The sequence below is a fragment of the Petromyzon marinus genome, chromosome 55 (genome assembly GCF_048934315.1).
Source record: "Petromyzon marinus isolate PM22_M1 ecotype Great Lakes invasive population chromosome 55, UKy_Petmar_22M1.pri1.0, whole genome shotgun sequence".
NCBI classification, from domain to species: Eukaryota; Metazoa; Chordata; class Hyperoartia; order Petromyzontiformes; family Petromyzontidae; genus Petromyzon; species Petromyzon marinus.
In genome coordinates, this window is record NC_133721.1 from 12,826,257 (window position 1) to 12,837,509 (window position 11,253).

An 11,253-nucleotide genomic window follows, 5' to 3' on the forward strand; every position below is an offset into this window, starting at 1 on the left:
ACTGACGAAAAAAATACTGTGACAAAATGGTCAAAACGGTAATGGGCTACTTCTACTCGCCATAAAATGAAATGCAATAAAGATTAAGCTCCATGTGATCCGGGCAGAAATTCGCAATCGGTCCGCCCGCGGTGTTTTATCTGCTGGAAAAGCATTCGCTTAAAAACGGGCCAAGTGCTGACAGACGTCAGTGTTGTTTCATTTGATGGAGTTAAGTTAGCGCCAAGGCGTACACCGTGAATGCTAAACAAGCCCTTTCAAGAGCAGTGCAATACATTCCGAGTTCATTGCTGACGTCTGTGCTGCCTGATAAGACTGCAGCTGTGGTTGCAGGCATGCAGGTAATGGAAATGGCTGTGAAGCATTCACTGGCATTATTTTATTGGCTGTGCATCCTGCAACAGACATCATGTCGGGGTGCGTCAATGTACAGCCAGTCGGAGCATGAAATGTGCGCGTGCTGTTAACGTGCGTGACAAAAATCATTACGCATGGTCAATCCACTGCTGGATGAAGGCCTGGCCGAAAGCCGTTCTGCGTTGTAACAATCTACCGAGCACCTGTACACGAACTGGATTTTTGTCGTTCCATCTCCACTGTGGAAGAGCCCCTCGGGCCGTGTTTTCTCTCTTGGCTGCCATTCCGTCGTTAGTCTCGACCACCGGCCGTTACCCCTCCCACCAACCTGTCCTGCCCAAGCCCCCTTTACCTTTTTAAACGGTCAAAATTATGTCTTTACCTTGCGTATGTTTTCTAATCCACGTGCTGCTCTTTCTGCCTCTCAATATGACTCCAAAGCATGCATCTCCCCCCCCCCTCCCCCATGCATATTTCCACACGTTTGGCCAGGAGGTGGCAGTACACGAGTGGATTTGTGAATCCGTAGGGTGGGGACCTTTGTAGATTTTCTCTGAGTTCTCTGGTTTTCACCGACGTGCTAAGCACTCGTGAACAGAATTGACCAAACATCCACGTGCAGGGTCCTGAAAAAATTAGGCTTGATGCTCGGTGCGGCTTTCCTGGATAAATAAATGACTTATTATGCATCCATTTGAGATGCCTTTTCAATATTTTGTCTCCAATTATTTTGCTATAGGCACCTTGTCGAAAGATTAAATATATCAATCGTGACCATTTGATGTGCATCCCCCTGTGGTTAGCAAACCCACGGCGTGAGATATCAGAGAACTGCTTCCGAGTTTACTTCTGATCAACACACCAGGGGGCGCACTTTCCCCATACACTGCTGTGAGACGATTCTTTTGCTGTAATCCCCAGCGCTGAAAGCATTACCGAATTTAGCGAAGAAACCAAATTGTGAGTCTGGTTCTCTGTGGATTTCCGTGGGTCTCTTTGTGAATCCGTTGGTCTCCGTGTGCCTGCGAGTCTCCTTCGTAAATCATTTGTTAACCGGGCTGAGATCATCAACTCTGTACACCCGATAACCCAGTTTCACACCAGGCGGATTCGAACCGCGGCTCTCTGCGCGGCGCTGGGCTTCAGTATCTCTGAGCCCTGAGCCTCCACCCATCCGCATTGACCCTGTTATCAGACAGTGACATCGCACGGATCATAAACGGAGCAAAGAGGATGGCAACGTCGGTGCGAGTCTCGCTGAACTCGCCACGGTGCGAACTGTTTGCAGCCGGAAGAGCTGCGTTGCTTCGCCATCGTCATTGTCTCCCTTAGTGACCGGCCAGCGACGTGGGTTCAGGGTCTGCCTTCAAAGTCGCCAACAAAGTGGTAGGTTGGTTATTACGTGTGCGATGAGTCACGTAAGTGGGCACAGACCGACAAGATGCCCTTCATAACAAGGCGACAGTCTATTTCAAGAACAAAACGAGCAGCTGCAATTTGCCAAAGCCATTGTGTAGAAAATATAAAAGATACGAATATTGAAATCTTCTCATATGCTCGTATATACACTATACGATATCGTTCTCGTATACGAACCACTGCTGTATTGTTACGTGGCTATGAAGTTGGGCCATTGCCCGAAACGCCGCCGCATTTGTTGACGGATGTGTTGAGGTTGTTATTGTTGTTTACGATGCTTGTGTACCACTACCGACGTCAGCAGCAGGATCGCCAGATACCACTGGATGGTAAGAATCACTGGGGAGCGTATGTGCCTGTAAGTCATCTGTATTCATAACTTGGGGGTGGACTGGTGGTGGCAGTGGTTCGCACACCGCGCGATGTAGCCACCCACCTGGGTTCGATCCCCGACCACGACTAACGTCAGTGGCGAGTTGTATCTACACTGTTGCTTGGCAACCCCCCCCTCCCCTGCCACCGCACAGACTTCACCAACCTGCACTGACCAGCGTGGTGAAGTATGGTCAAACAAGCCCCATGACCGACACGGCATAGGGAGGTTTTCATTCAGCAGTGGATTGACAAATCGATGTGCATTACGAACCAAATGTCTGTCGCCAGAATTGTATCGGTTAATCGATGATCTACCGTACTGTCTCAGTATCGATCGGGGAAAACGACCTTGTTGGTGTCTGCGGTGTAGACCGACAGCTTGAATGACTGGGGGGGGGGGGGGGCGGAACGAATTCTAGACAATGAAGACAGCAGCGGATAAGGAGCGACCTCCAACGAGCAGAGGTTGAGTGCGAGTGATGGGAGGGTGGCCGTGTAGCTTCAGATCCGCGTTCTGTCTCTCCACGAATAAATACGAACATGGTTTAAGTCCATCGAACCGATTGGCTTTTGAAACCAGTATTGTTTTGATTTAAAGCTTTCGTGACTGCAGTAATTCATATTCTTAGTTTTTTCGGTAAAGTCACGTTGAAGAGAAACAACAAAATAACAAAATATATATAAAACAATAAAAAATTCTCACGACGTTTCGACCATAACTCAAACGGTCATCACACCTCAGGTGTCATCAGGTGTGATGACCGTTTGAGTTATGGTCGAAACGTCGTGAGAATTTTTTATTGTTTTATATATATTTTGTTATTTTGTTGTTTCTCTTCAACGTGACTTTACCGAAAAAACTAAGAATACCAGTATTGTTGTTTTGTTTGCGTTCTGACCACAAGCCTTGTGGTTAATGCAGACATGATTCCTTGTCAAAAGGTTTCGGTTTGGTGTTTTAACATCTTAACACCTGTTTTGTTGCCAGAAAAAAAGGGTAAACACCTATTATCAAATCTTGGTAATGGCAAAGGAGGTCCCATGATGAAACCAATATTAAATTTTGATTTAAAGCTTTCGTGACTGCAGTAATTCATATTCTTAGTTTTTTCGGTAAAGTCACGTTGAAGAGAAACAACAAAATATATTATTTTGTTGTTTCTCTTATATATTATTTTGTTGTTTCTCTTCAACGTGACTTTACCGAAAAAACTAAGAATATGAAACCAATATTGTCAAGGAGAATTTTGTTTAAGCAAGGCAACGCTGGACCGGTTTCGACTTCATGGGTCTCATTAGCAGCTTCGGGCTTGTGACGCAGATGCTGCTGGATTAGCATTTCTTGATTGGGAAGGGGCACTGCTGAGACGCGATTACACGTGGAACGTTTGGTCAACGTTGGCCCAACGTTTGGCATGTTTATTGGGTTTAATTGCTCTGGCCTACGCTCGAGTGTCTCGCCAAATTAGCTTCCAATACATGTGGTAATATTCGTTTGCGGCGTGGCCCGGCTCTCGCTTTGAACAATGTTTATAGGAGACTAATTAATCTCCCTCTCTCTCTCTCTCTGTGTCGCTTCCGCCGATTGCCCTGGCCCTGTTATTAACGCGTTAATTCCCCGCCTGCCCCCAAGACATCAAACTCGACACGAATCGGAACCCCGTGCACACGCGCGCGAGTTACAATGCGCGTGGGATTTTTTTACATCTTTCCGTGTGGCCGTGGACAACGAAACAGAGCTCGTAACGAGATGAACGTTTGGCTCGGCAGGCAGGATAATAATAATGTGTCACACGACTGAGGCCCGGCGTTCCTCGGGAAACATGGGTTCGAATCCGGGTGTCAGCAGCACGAAATGAAACCGTCCTTTCTCGACCGCAGCGCTTCGATGATGCGTGCTGGTCTCAGCCTTCTCGCCAATGTTAATCGACGGCTGTGTGACGGCTTCCTCTTGTCGTATCGGTCATGGGGGTCATTTGGCCATTCTCCGCCACGCAGGGTGGGTTGTTAATGAGCGACCACGATGTCTACGACGTGCGCCGTGGGCTGCTGCGGACCTACCATGGTAGCCGGCGGCACTGTAGCAGAATGCACCGTTGTACTCTACTGTGCCGCTGCGTCTATGCGTCCAGATACCACCAGCCCCTCACTCACCGGCGTGGTGAAGTATGGTCAAATAACACTCGCGATGGATAAGGCAAGGCGAGGCGCTCATCCGGAGGTGCATTGAAAAAAACATGTTTTACTAATTGTCTGCGTCTCGGGTGGTGGTGAGCTTAACGAAACATTCATATTTACGCGATATAACCCAAAAAAAACGTATATTATGGATAATATTGGTCACGAAAGCCCACGTGTTAAAATAACCCCTTGACCTGCACGGCGTAGAGAGGTCTGCGTTCAGCAGTGGATTGACCAAGGGCTTTAAGCTATTATGACCATAAAATAATGGCAATGGAGTACACTTAGCATTTATAATAATGGCAATGGAGTACACTTAGCAATAATCAGCTTTGCTGCCTGTGCGTTGGATGAAACGGACCGCGCTATTTATCGCTTCAAACGAGTATCCCACGTTCAAGCCCCGGTCGATAAAGCACCATCACGGGTAATCAATCATGGGCTCACGGTTACCGCTGGCCGTTAATGGGCGGCGTTGGAGTGAGCGCTGGGCAGTGAAGCGAAAACAACATCCACCAAGCATCTTGGGCTCAAGGCTGGGTCGGTTATCGACAGATCCCCGACACATGCCAGCGTGTCAGAGACATTGTTTGCGCACGCCAAGTTGAACTGGCTCGAGAGGACGCAGTCGTAGCCCGATTGTACCGTGTCGTGAGGCGAGCCCCGTGTAGCTCTCAAACATCACTCTCTCTGCTTGCGTGAAATCCCCGGTGTTACGGACAGACAGACCGAGATGCTCCCCCTCCACAATCATATATAGGTGTACATCTTCTTCCGTGGCCGGTCACGGCAGGAAATTGAATTGAATTGCTGTACAGTATATTGCATTGCTATTCAACGTATGCATTGCGTTCGCGTGAACCTGCACAGAGAAGCCCTATTGGCATACATATACCATCTATATCCCAGTGTTTGTGTAATTATATATTACTAACTCGCGAGAAATGTGCCCGATCTCGTCAGTTCCCGGAAGCTAAGCAGGCCATTTAGCCTGTGTAGCGCTTTTACGGGCGACCACCACCATGCATTGAACAGGTGTTATAGGTTGCTGCGGGGCTATGTGGAGGGCAGCAACATACACTGTTATACTGTACGTCCACGTTCCTACGTATATGCACCCCCACCTTCACAAACGTGCATTGACCGGCGTGGTGAAGTATGGTCAACCTCCATGACCCGCACGCCGTTGGGCGACCATCATTCAGCAGTGGATTGACACAAAGGGCTGTACACGCGCGTGTACGCTTCGCCGTTAGCGGTTGTATTAAATTATACGTGGGGGGTGATGAAAGCCATACATCACCCGCAGCTATTGCTAAGCGCGCGCTTAGCCAAATTGCGTACAGCCACGGTGACTAGGTGGCGATGTAAAGCGTTGAATGGCTAACAAGAACTTGTCGTGTGCACCTGCGGTATTTGCACACGCGTGCACCCAGCGAGACGAATGCGTAATGCGCGTTACGCGGGAGCCCATGACCCACACAGTGGGGCAGTCAAGCGTTCAGAGACAGTCTCCTGCAGAGCGCGCTCGTACGTCGGCGTGAGGCTAATGTGTTTTGACGCAAAGCTGTGACGACACGCGGGAATATAAAAGCGTTCGGAGCGTCCGGATCGAACGCGCACGGACGCTGTCCAGGGTGCTGAATAGATCTCTGGCGTGCCGAACAGCTTTTGTGTCCCAGGGTGCTGAAACGCCAAGTGTTGAATAAGCGCTGCTGAGCGTTGCGTGCGGCAGTGCTGAAGAGCCGTCCGGAGTTCTGAAGCCCTGTCCATGGTGCTGAAGTACGCTGCGACTTCGCCCGAACGCCGCCGCAGCCAAGCTTGTGGAGCGCAATTGAAGGTCCGGAAACAGCTTCACCTGCGCTAACATCTTCGGATCGCGCGACTCCCCCACGGCCCGCCGCTGGTACACGACCGTTACTTGTAAGACGATCGCTAATTGTGTCTCTTTATCCGTGTAAACAGGCGCTACGGCACGTACGGCGTGTTGGTGCAAGTTATATGGACGCGTTGTTATGCCAAGTTCGCACAACGTAAATGCTTTTCGTGCTTTCGTATCGGCTTTTCCCATTCATTGTATACGAGTAACGCACCTCCGATTAGCACGGTTGGCTGCGTACGGTGCGAAAAAAGTTCAACATACATACATGCGTCCGTCCATGCTTCCCTACCACCCGACAGCAAAACTTTTCGTTATTCTAATATAGTATGATAATAGCATTTACATTACTTGACACACGGCAAGAATGCAGAGCATCAACACTCTCGCTGTGCATGTCAACAGGTAGCTTCCCGCAAAGTTTATTTTGTGCAGTGGCGCAAAAAAACCCGCCAATAAATGAATTTTTGTATTCATAAAATACCGACGGAAAGTGTAGAGTATGTTTTTTTGTAAGGGAGACCTTGGATAAATTACTCGACCGATGACTCACCAACGGGAAAGCAAGCAGCAGCATGGTGCAATACAATTATCGTGGCAAATGCATTCAATTGGAAACATTTATTTGTTGTTGTTTTTCTATACATTTTAGATTCTCAAACGTCGCGATGCCTTCACGCGTGAGTGGGCGAGTAGCCGGCGCGCTGCTCATGTGCGCGGCTCTGTTCGCCCCCTGTTCACCGGCACCTCCTCCAGCCAGCCGTGCCTCCACCACCACCACCTCATCCATCCACTCCACGTCGTCTCCGCAGCTCCGTCCGCCGGGCCTACAACACCCCTCTCCCCATCGCCCACACGTCGTCTCTCAGGATGTCCGAGCTCGTAGGAGCCCATCAGTCGACCAGGTCACAAGGGGACAAGCTCGGCCGTCCGTCCACCCTGGTCGTCTCCGCGTCGCCCAACGCCACGCGCGGGTGATGCCGGTGAAACGCGTCCAGGAGAACATAGAAGACGAATACACTCCGCAGAACTTGGCGCGCTTGCAGGTGATTTTACAGGAGCTGGGCTTCTTCGACAGAGCGGGAGGCAAGACCCCGGCTCGGCCAGAGTCACGCGGAGTGAGGGGGGCAGCCCGCAACGTCATCCCTCCTGGGGTCCCCGCACCACGGGGAGGCTGGGTGCACAACGAGGGGGACGCTCACACAAAGCCCCACCACCATACGGTTCATACATAGGGACCCCCCTCCCCCATACTGTTAATGTTATTGCTATGGATTTATTTAAAACAAAATTACGTTTTGGGTGCATGAGTGTAACGTCTCTATAAAAATAACCCCTTCATACTCTTTGGTTTTTCGGTAAAGTCACGTAGGTAACATAAAATGAAAACAACTAAATTAAATCACGTTTCGGAGGCAACACAAGCTTCCGTCTTCAGGTGGAACAGTCACAGCAGAATAGCTGTATCCGTCTTCAGGTGGAACAGAAGACGGAAGCTTGTGTTGCCTCCGAAACGTGATTTAATTTAGTTGTTTTCATTTTATGTTACCTACGTGACTTTACCGAAAAACCAAAGAGTATGAATCTTTGCAGTCACGAAAGCTTCAAATCTAGAAATAAACCCTTCATGTTGATGGTCAATGCGTTAGGGTGCCGTAAGCACAATCATCAGAAATGCTAACAACACGTGAAAACGGATTCGGGTTTCGGGGCAGGGATGTGGCTAATGCCAGCGGCTGATGAGGTAATTGGTAATTATTAGGGGTAGAATTAGTCGTACTCGTGGCTGGTTTATTGTTTGGTTGAGGCTCGGCATATTTCTAATGGGTTCGATGGCGAATTGGTTAAAGTCATGGGTAGAGTTATTACGAGTGGCTGGTTGGTTTGTAGTGAGTGAGAGAGATAGTTGGTGAGGGCTAGATGCAGGGTTAAGATCAATGAGATGACTCGCAAAGTGACTGTTTGATTAGCTGGTGAGGGCTAGGGTTCGTCCGGTGGCTGATTGACTATAGTTGGTCCGTATTAGGAGTTAAGGTTCGTATTCGGTTGGCCAGTTTGCTGTGTGTGTTATCTTTCAGACTATAACATGATCAGATTCTGGCACATTTTAGTTTATGATACTTGCAGCGCAGTGACCAAACTGTAGGGTGCATGCTTGTTGTGATTTAAAACGCGACGTTTGTCAGTCAACCATGCTTTGTCGTGTGTAGTTCTTTAGGGTGGGCTTCGACACACATGGGCACGTACAACGATGACGTGTGCGAATGAGACGATGTTTACTCTTTGGTTCTTTCGGTAAAGTCACGTAGGTAATTTTTAAAAATATATAATTCACGACGTTTTGATCGCAACACAAGCGGTTTGTCCTCAGGCGGAAAAAAACCCATTCCTTTCCAGCTCAGACCCCGCTTGCTTGCCCATCGCCACATAAATAATAACCTCTTGTTGTAACAGCTGTTTCGCTGGTTCAGCAGTTTCACTGCTGGATTATTTTTTTTCCGCCTGAGGACGACCGCTTTGTGTTGCGATCGAAATGTCGTGATTTATTATTTAAAACAAATTCTACCTACGTGACTTTACCGAAAGAACCAACGAGTATGGATTCCTGCAGTCAGCACACGCATGCAGTGTGATCTCGGTGTATGTCTGCGCAGTCGGGACTGAGGTACAAATAAGGGGCCGTCCATAAATGACGTCACGCACCTGGGGGGGGGGTCAGACATTTGTGACGATGTGTGATGAGGGGGGGGGGGGGTTGAGAAATGTGACGTCACATAAAAATGCATAACTTTAAATCAAAATATAGAATTGTTATAACAACACTCCTACAACATCAGAGTGCAGCGCCACATTAAATACGCACTACAATGACAATAGATTAAAGCGATTTGAAGCATGTTTTATTTTCAAAATGGAAATATTGTTTTGGGGGGGGAGGGGCAGAGCTTTGTGACGTCACATTTGAGGGGGGGGGGTCTGACTTTTTGTGATACGTCGTGTGACGAGGGAGGATGGGGGGGGTCAAAAATCGTCCAAAATCGCGTGACGTCATTTATGGACAGCTCCTTGTGCATTCCCCTCCCCCACTCTCCCCAACCCCCACATTCAATATCACCGAGTTCCACGTCAATCTCGAGCGGTTGCTCCGTGGGAATTGCAACTCCTTCCCTAACGAGCTGGTGTCTCGATCCATTGTTTGCGCGCGCAATTTTAATCGCATGCAGAGTGCTGTTTGTTAAAAGTAAGCTTCGTTTTTGTAATAAATAATTTTGGTTATACACACTCGCTCGTGTTGTCAATTCACTTGCGTCAAGTAAGACGAGTATTATGAACTATATCTGGTCATACTGCTGCTACGTTGGCAACGGTGGACCAGCAAAAATAACAACAAAATTCAACGCATTTCTAAATAACACGGACAATGGCCCTTCTTCATTGCGATGAAGAAGGCCCATTTCCTGAAACGTCACCTTTTATTTACGTTTTCATTTTAAGGCCACTGTTGTTGACGAATGTCTATGGGTTTTTTGTGTGTTGTGTTTGTGCAACACTCCCAACGCAGCACCGTGGGTGCCAGGGTGAGATGTTAACTACCTCGCCTGGTGTGCAGGAGGTCGTGAGGTTCAATCCGACCTTGACGATGCCTGCTGCTGCTGTATATTTGGGGTTTGCGACGTCTCTTTTTTTTACGATCAGAGGAAACAAGAAGATGCTCGGTGTAGTCGTCACTTTGCTTCGTTTATCATTTCGGGTTTTTTTTTAAATGCTTTGCTTGTACATAAAGCGGTGTCTCTTTGTCTCTCTCTCCCCGTGGTCGCGTGGATTTTTGTCTCCGGCTCCTGCGGTGTTTCCCCACCACATTTAGAATGAACATCACCACGCGTTTAGAGGATTTAGCCACTGCTATAAATGTCCACACGATGATGATGATAAAAAAATAAAAAATAAATGATGATAAACCGCTCCGTTGAGCTGTCATTTATGGGCAAGTAGCTTCTGAAAAGGAGTTACATAGCTCAGTGGGCCTATGGGGCCGTCCATAAATGACGTCACGCACCTAGGGGGAGGGGGGGTCAGACATTTGTGACGATGTGTGACGAGGGGGGGGGGGGTTGAGAAATGTGACGTCACATCAAAATGCGCAACTTTAAATAAATATAGACAACACGTTCTACTTAATTAAATAGACCTTTTAAATAAATGGCTTCTCCTATACAACATCAGAGTGCAGCGCCACATTAAATACGCACTACAATGACAATAGTTTAAAGCGATTTGAAGCATGTTCTATATTTTTTTTTGGGGGGGGCAGAGCTTTGTGACGTCACATTTGAGGGGGGGGGGTCTGACTTTTTGTGACGCCGTGACAAGGGGGGGGGTCAAAATGCGTCCAAAATCCCGTGACGTCATTTATGGACGGCCCCTTACCTGATGAGGTAAAATAAAAAAAATCACCAACTCACGTGATATATATGCCAATTGACACCCTGGGCACCCTTACGCACGACATATTTACTCATTATGAAGAGAAAATCGGGTCAAATATTTTAATTGATAAATTAAACAGAGACGGGGAGCCGACAGCACGGACGACTGCAGCAGGAGAACTTAGTTCACAGAAGAAGATGAACTTAGTTCACAGTTTATTTATTTTGCTATAACCCTGTGAGCCATTCGGCTCTTGAATCGGGTGCAACCGCAACAAACAAAAACATGAACAAGAAAACATCTTAAAGTGACTATGTATGACTGTGCAAACAGAAAATACAGGAAAAAAACATAAAAGTATTCCTGAAATAGCACCGTACACCAATGCTCTGTGCAAAAATCCCAGTGGGATGCAAGTCAAAATAACAACAACCACAACAACCACAAGACAACTTAGATTAAGGCCATCAGTCTAACTCCGTACTGGGGGGGAGGGGGCAACATCGAACGAGCGCGAAACTTTTCCTTCATGTTATTAATCGTTGACATCGCGGAAGCACAGCTTTGTCGACGTTCACACTTCATGAAGGACTTTATTACCCGAGGGGCGTTAC

General features: G+C 47.9%; 1 long non-coding RNA gene across 1 annotated transcript; it reads left to right on the plus strand.

Annotated features, from left to right (window-relative positions):
- Positions 1 to 3,355: 3,355 nt before the first annotated feature.
- On the plus strand, positions 3,356 to 10,016 carry LOC142905629 (uncharacterized). Its single transcript, XR_012929656.1, has 2 exons — positions 3,356 to 6,255; positions 6,864 to 10,016. It is a non-coding gene; the product is annotated as an uncharacterized LOC142905629 (long non-coding RNA).
- The last annotated feature ends 1,237 nt before the right edge of the window (positions 10,017 to 11,253 follow it).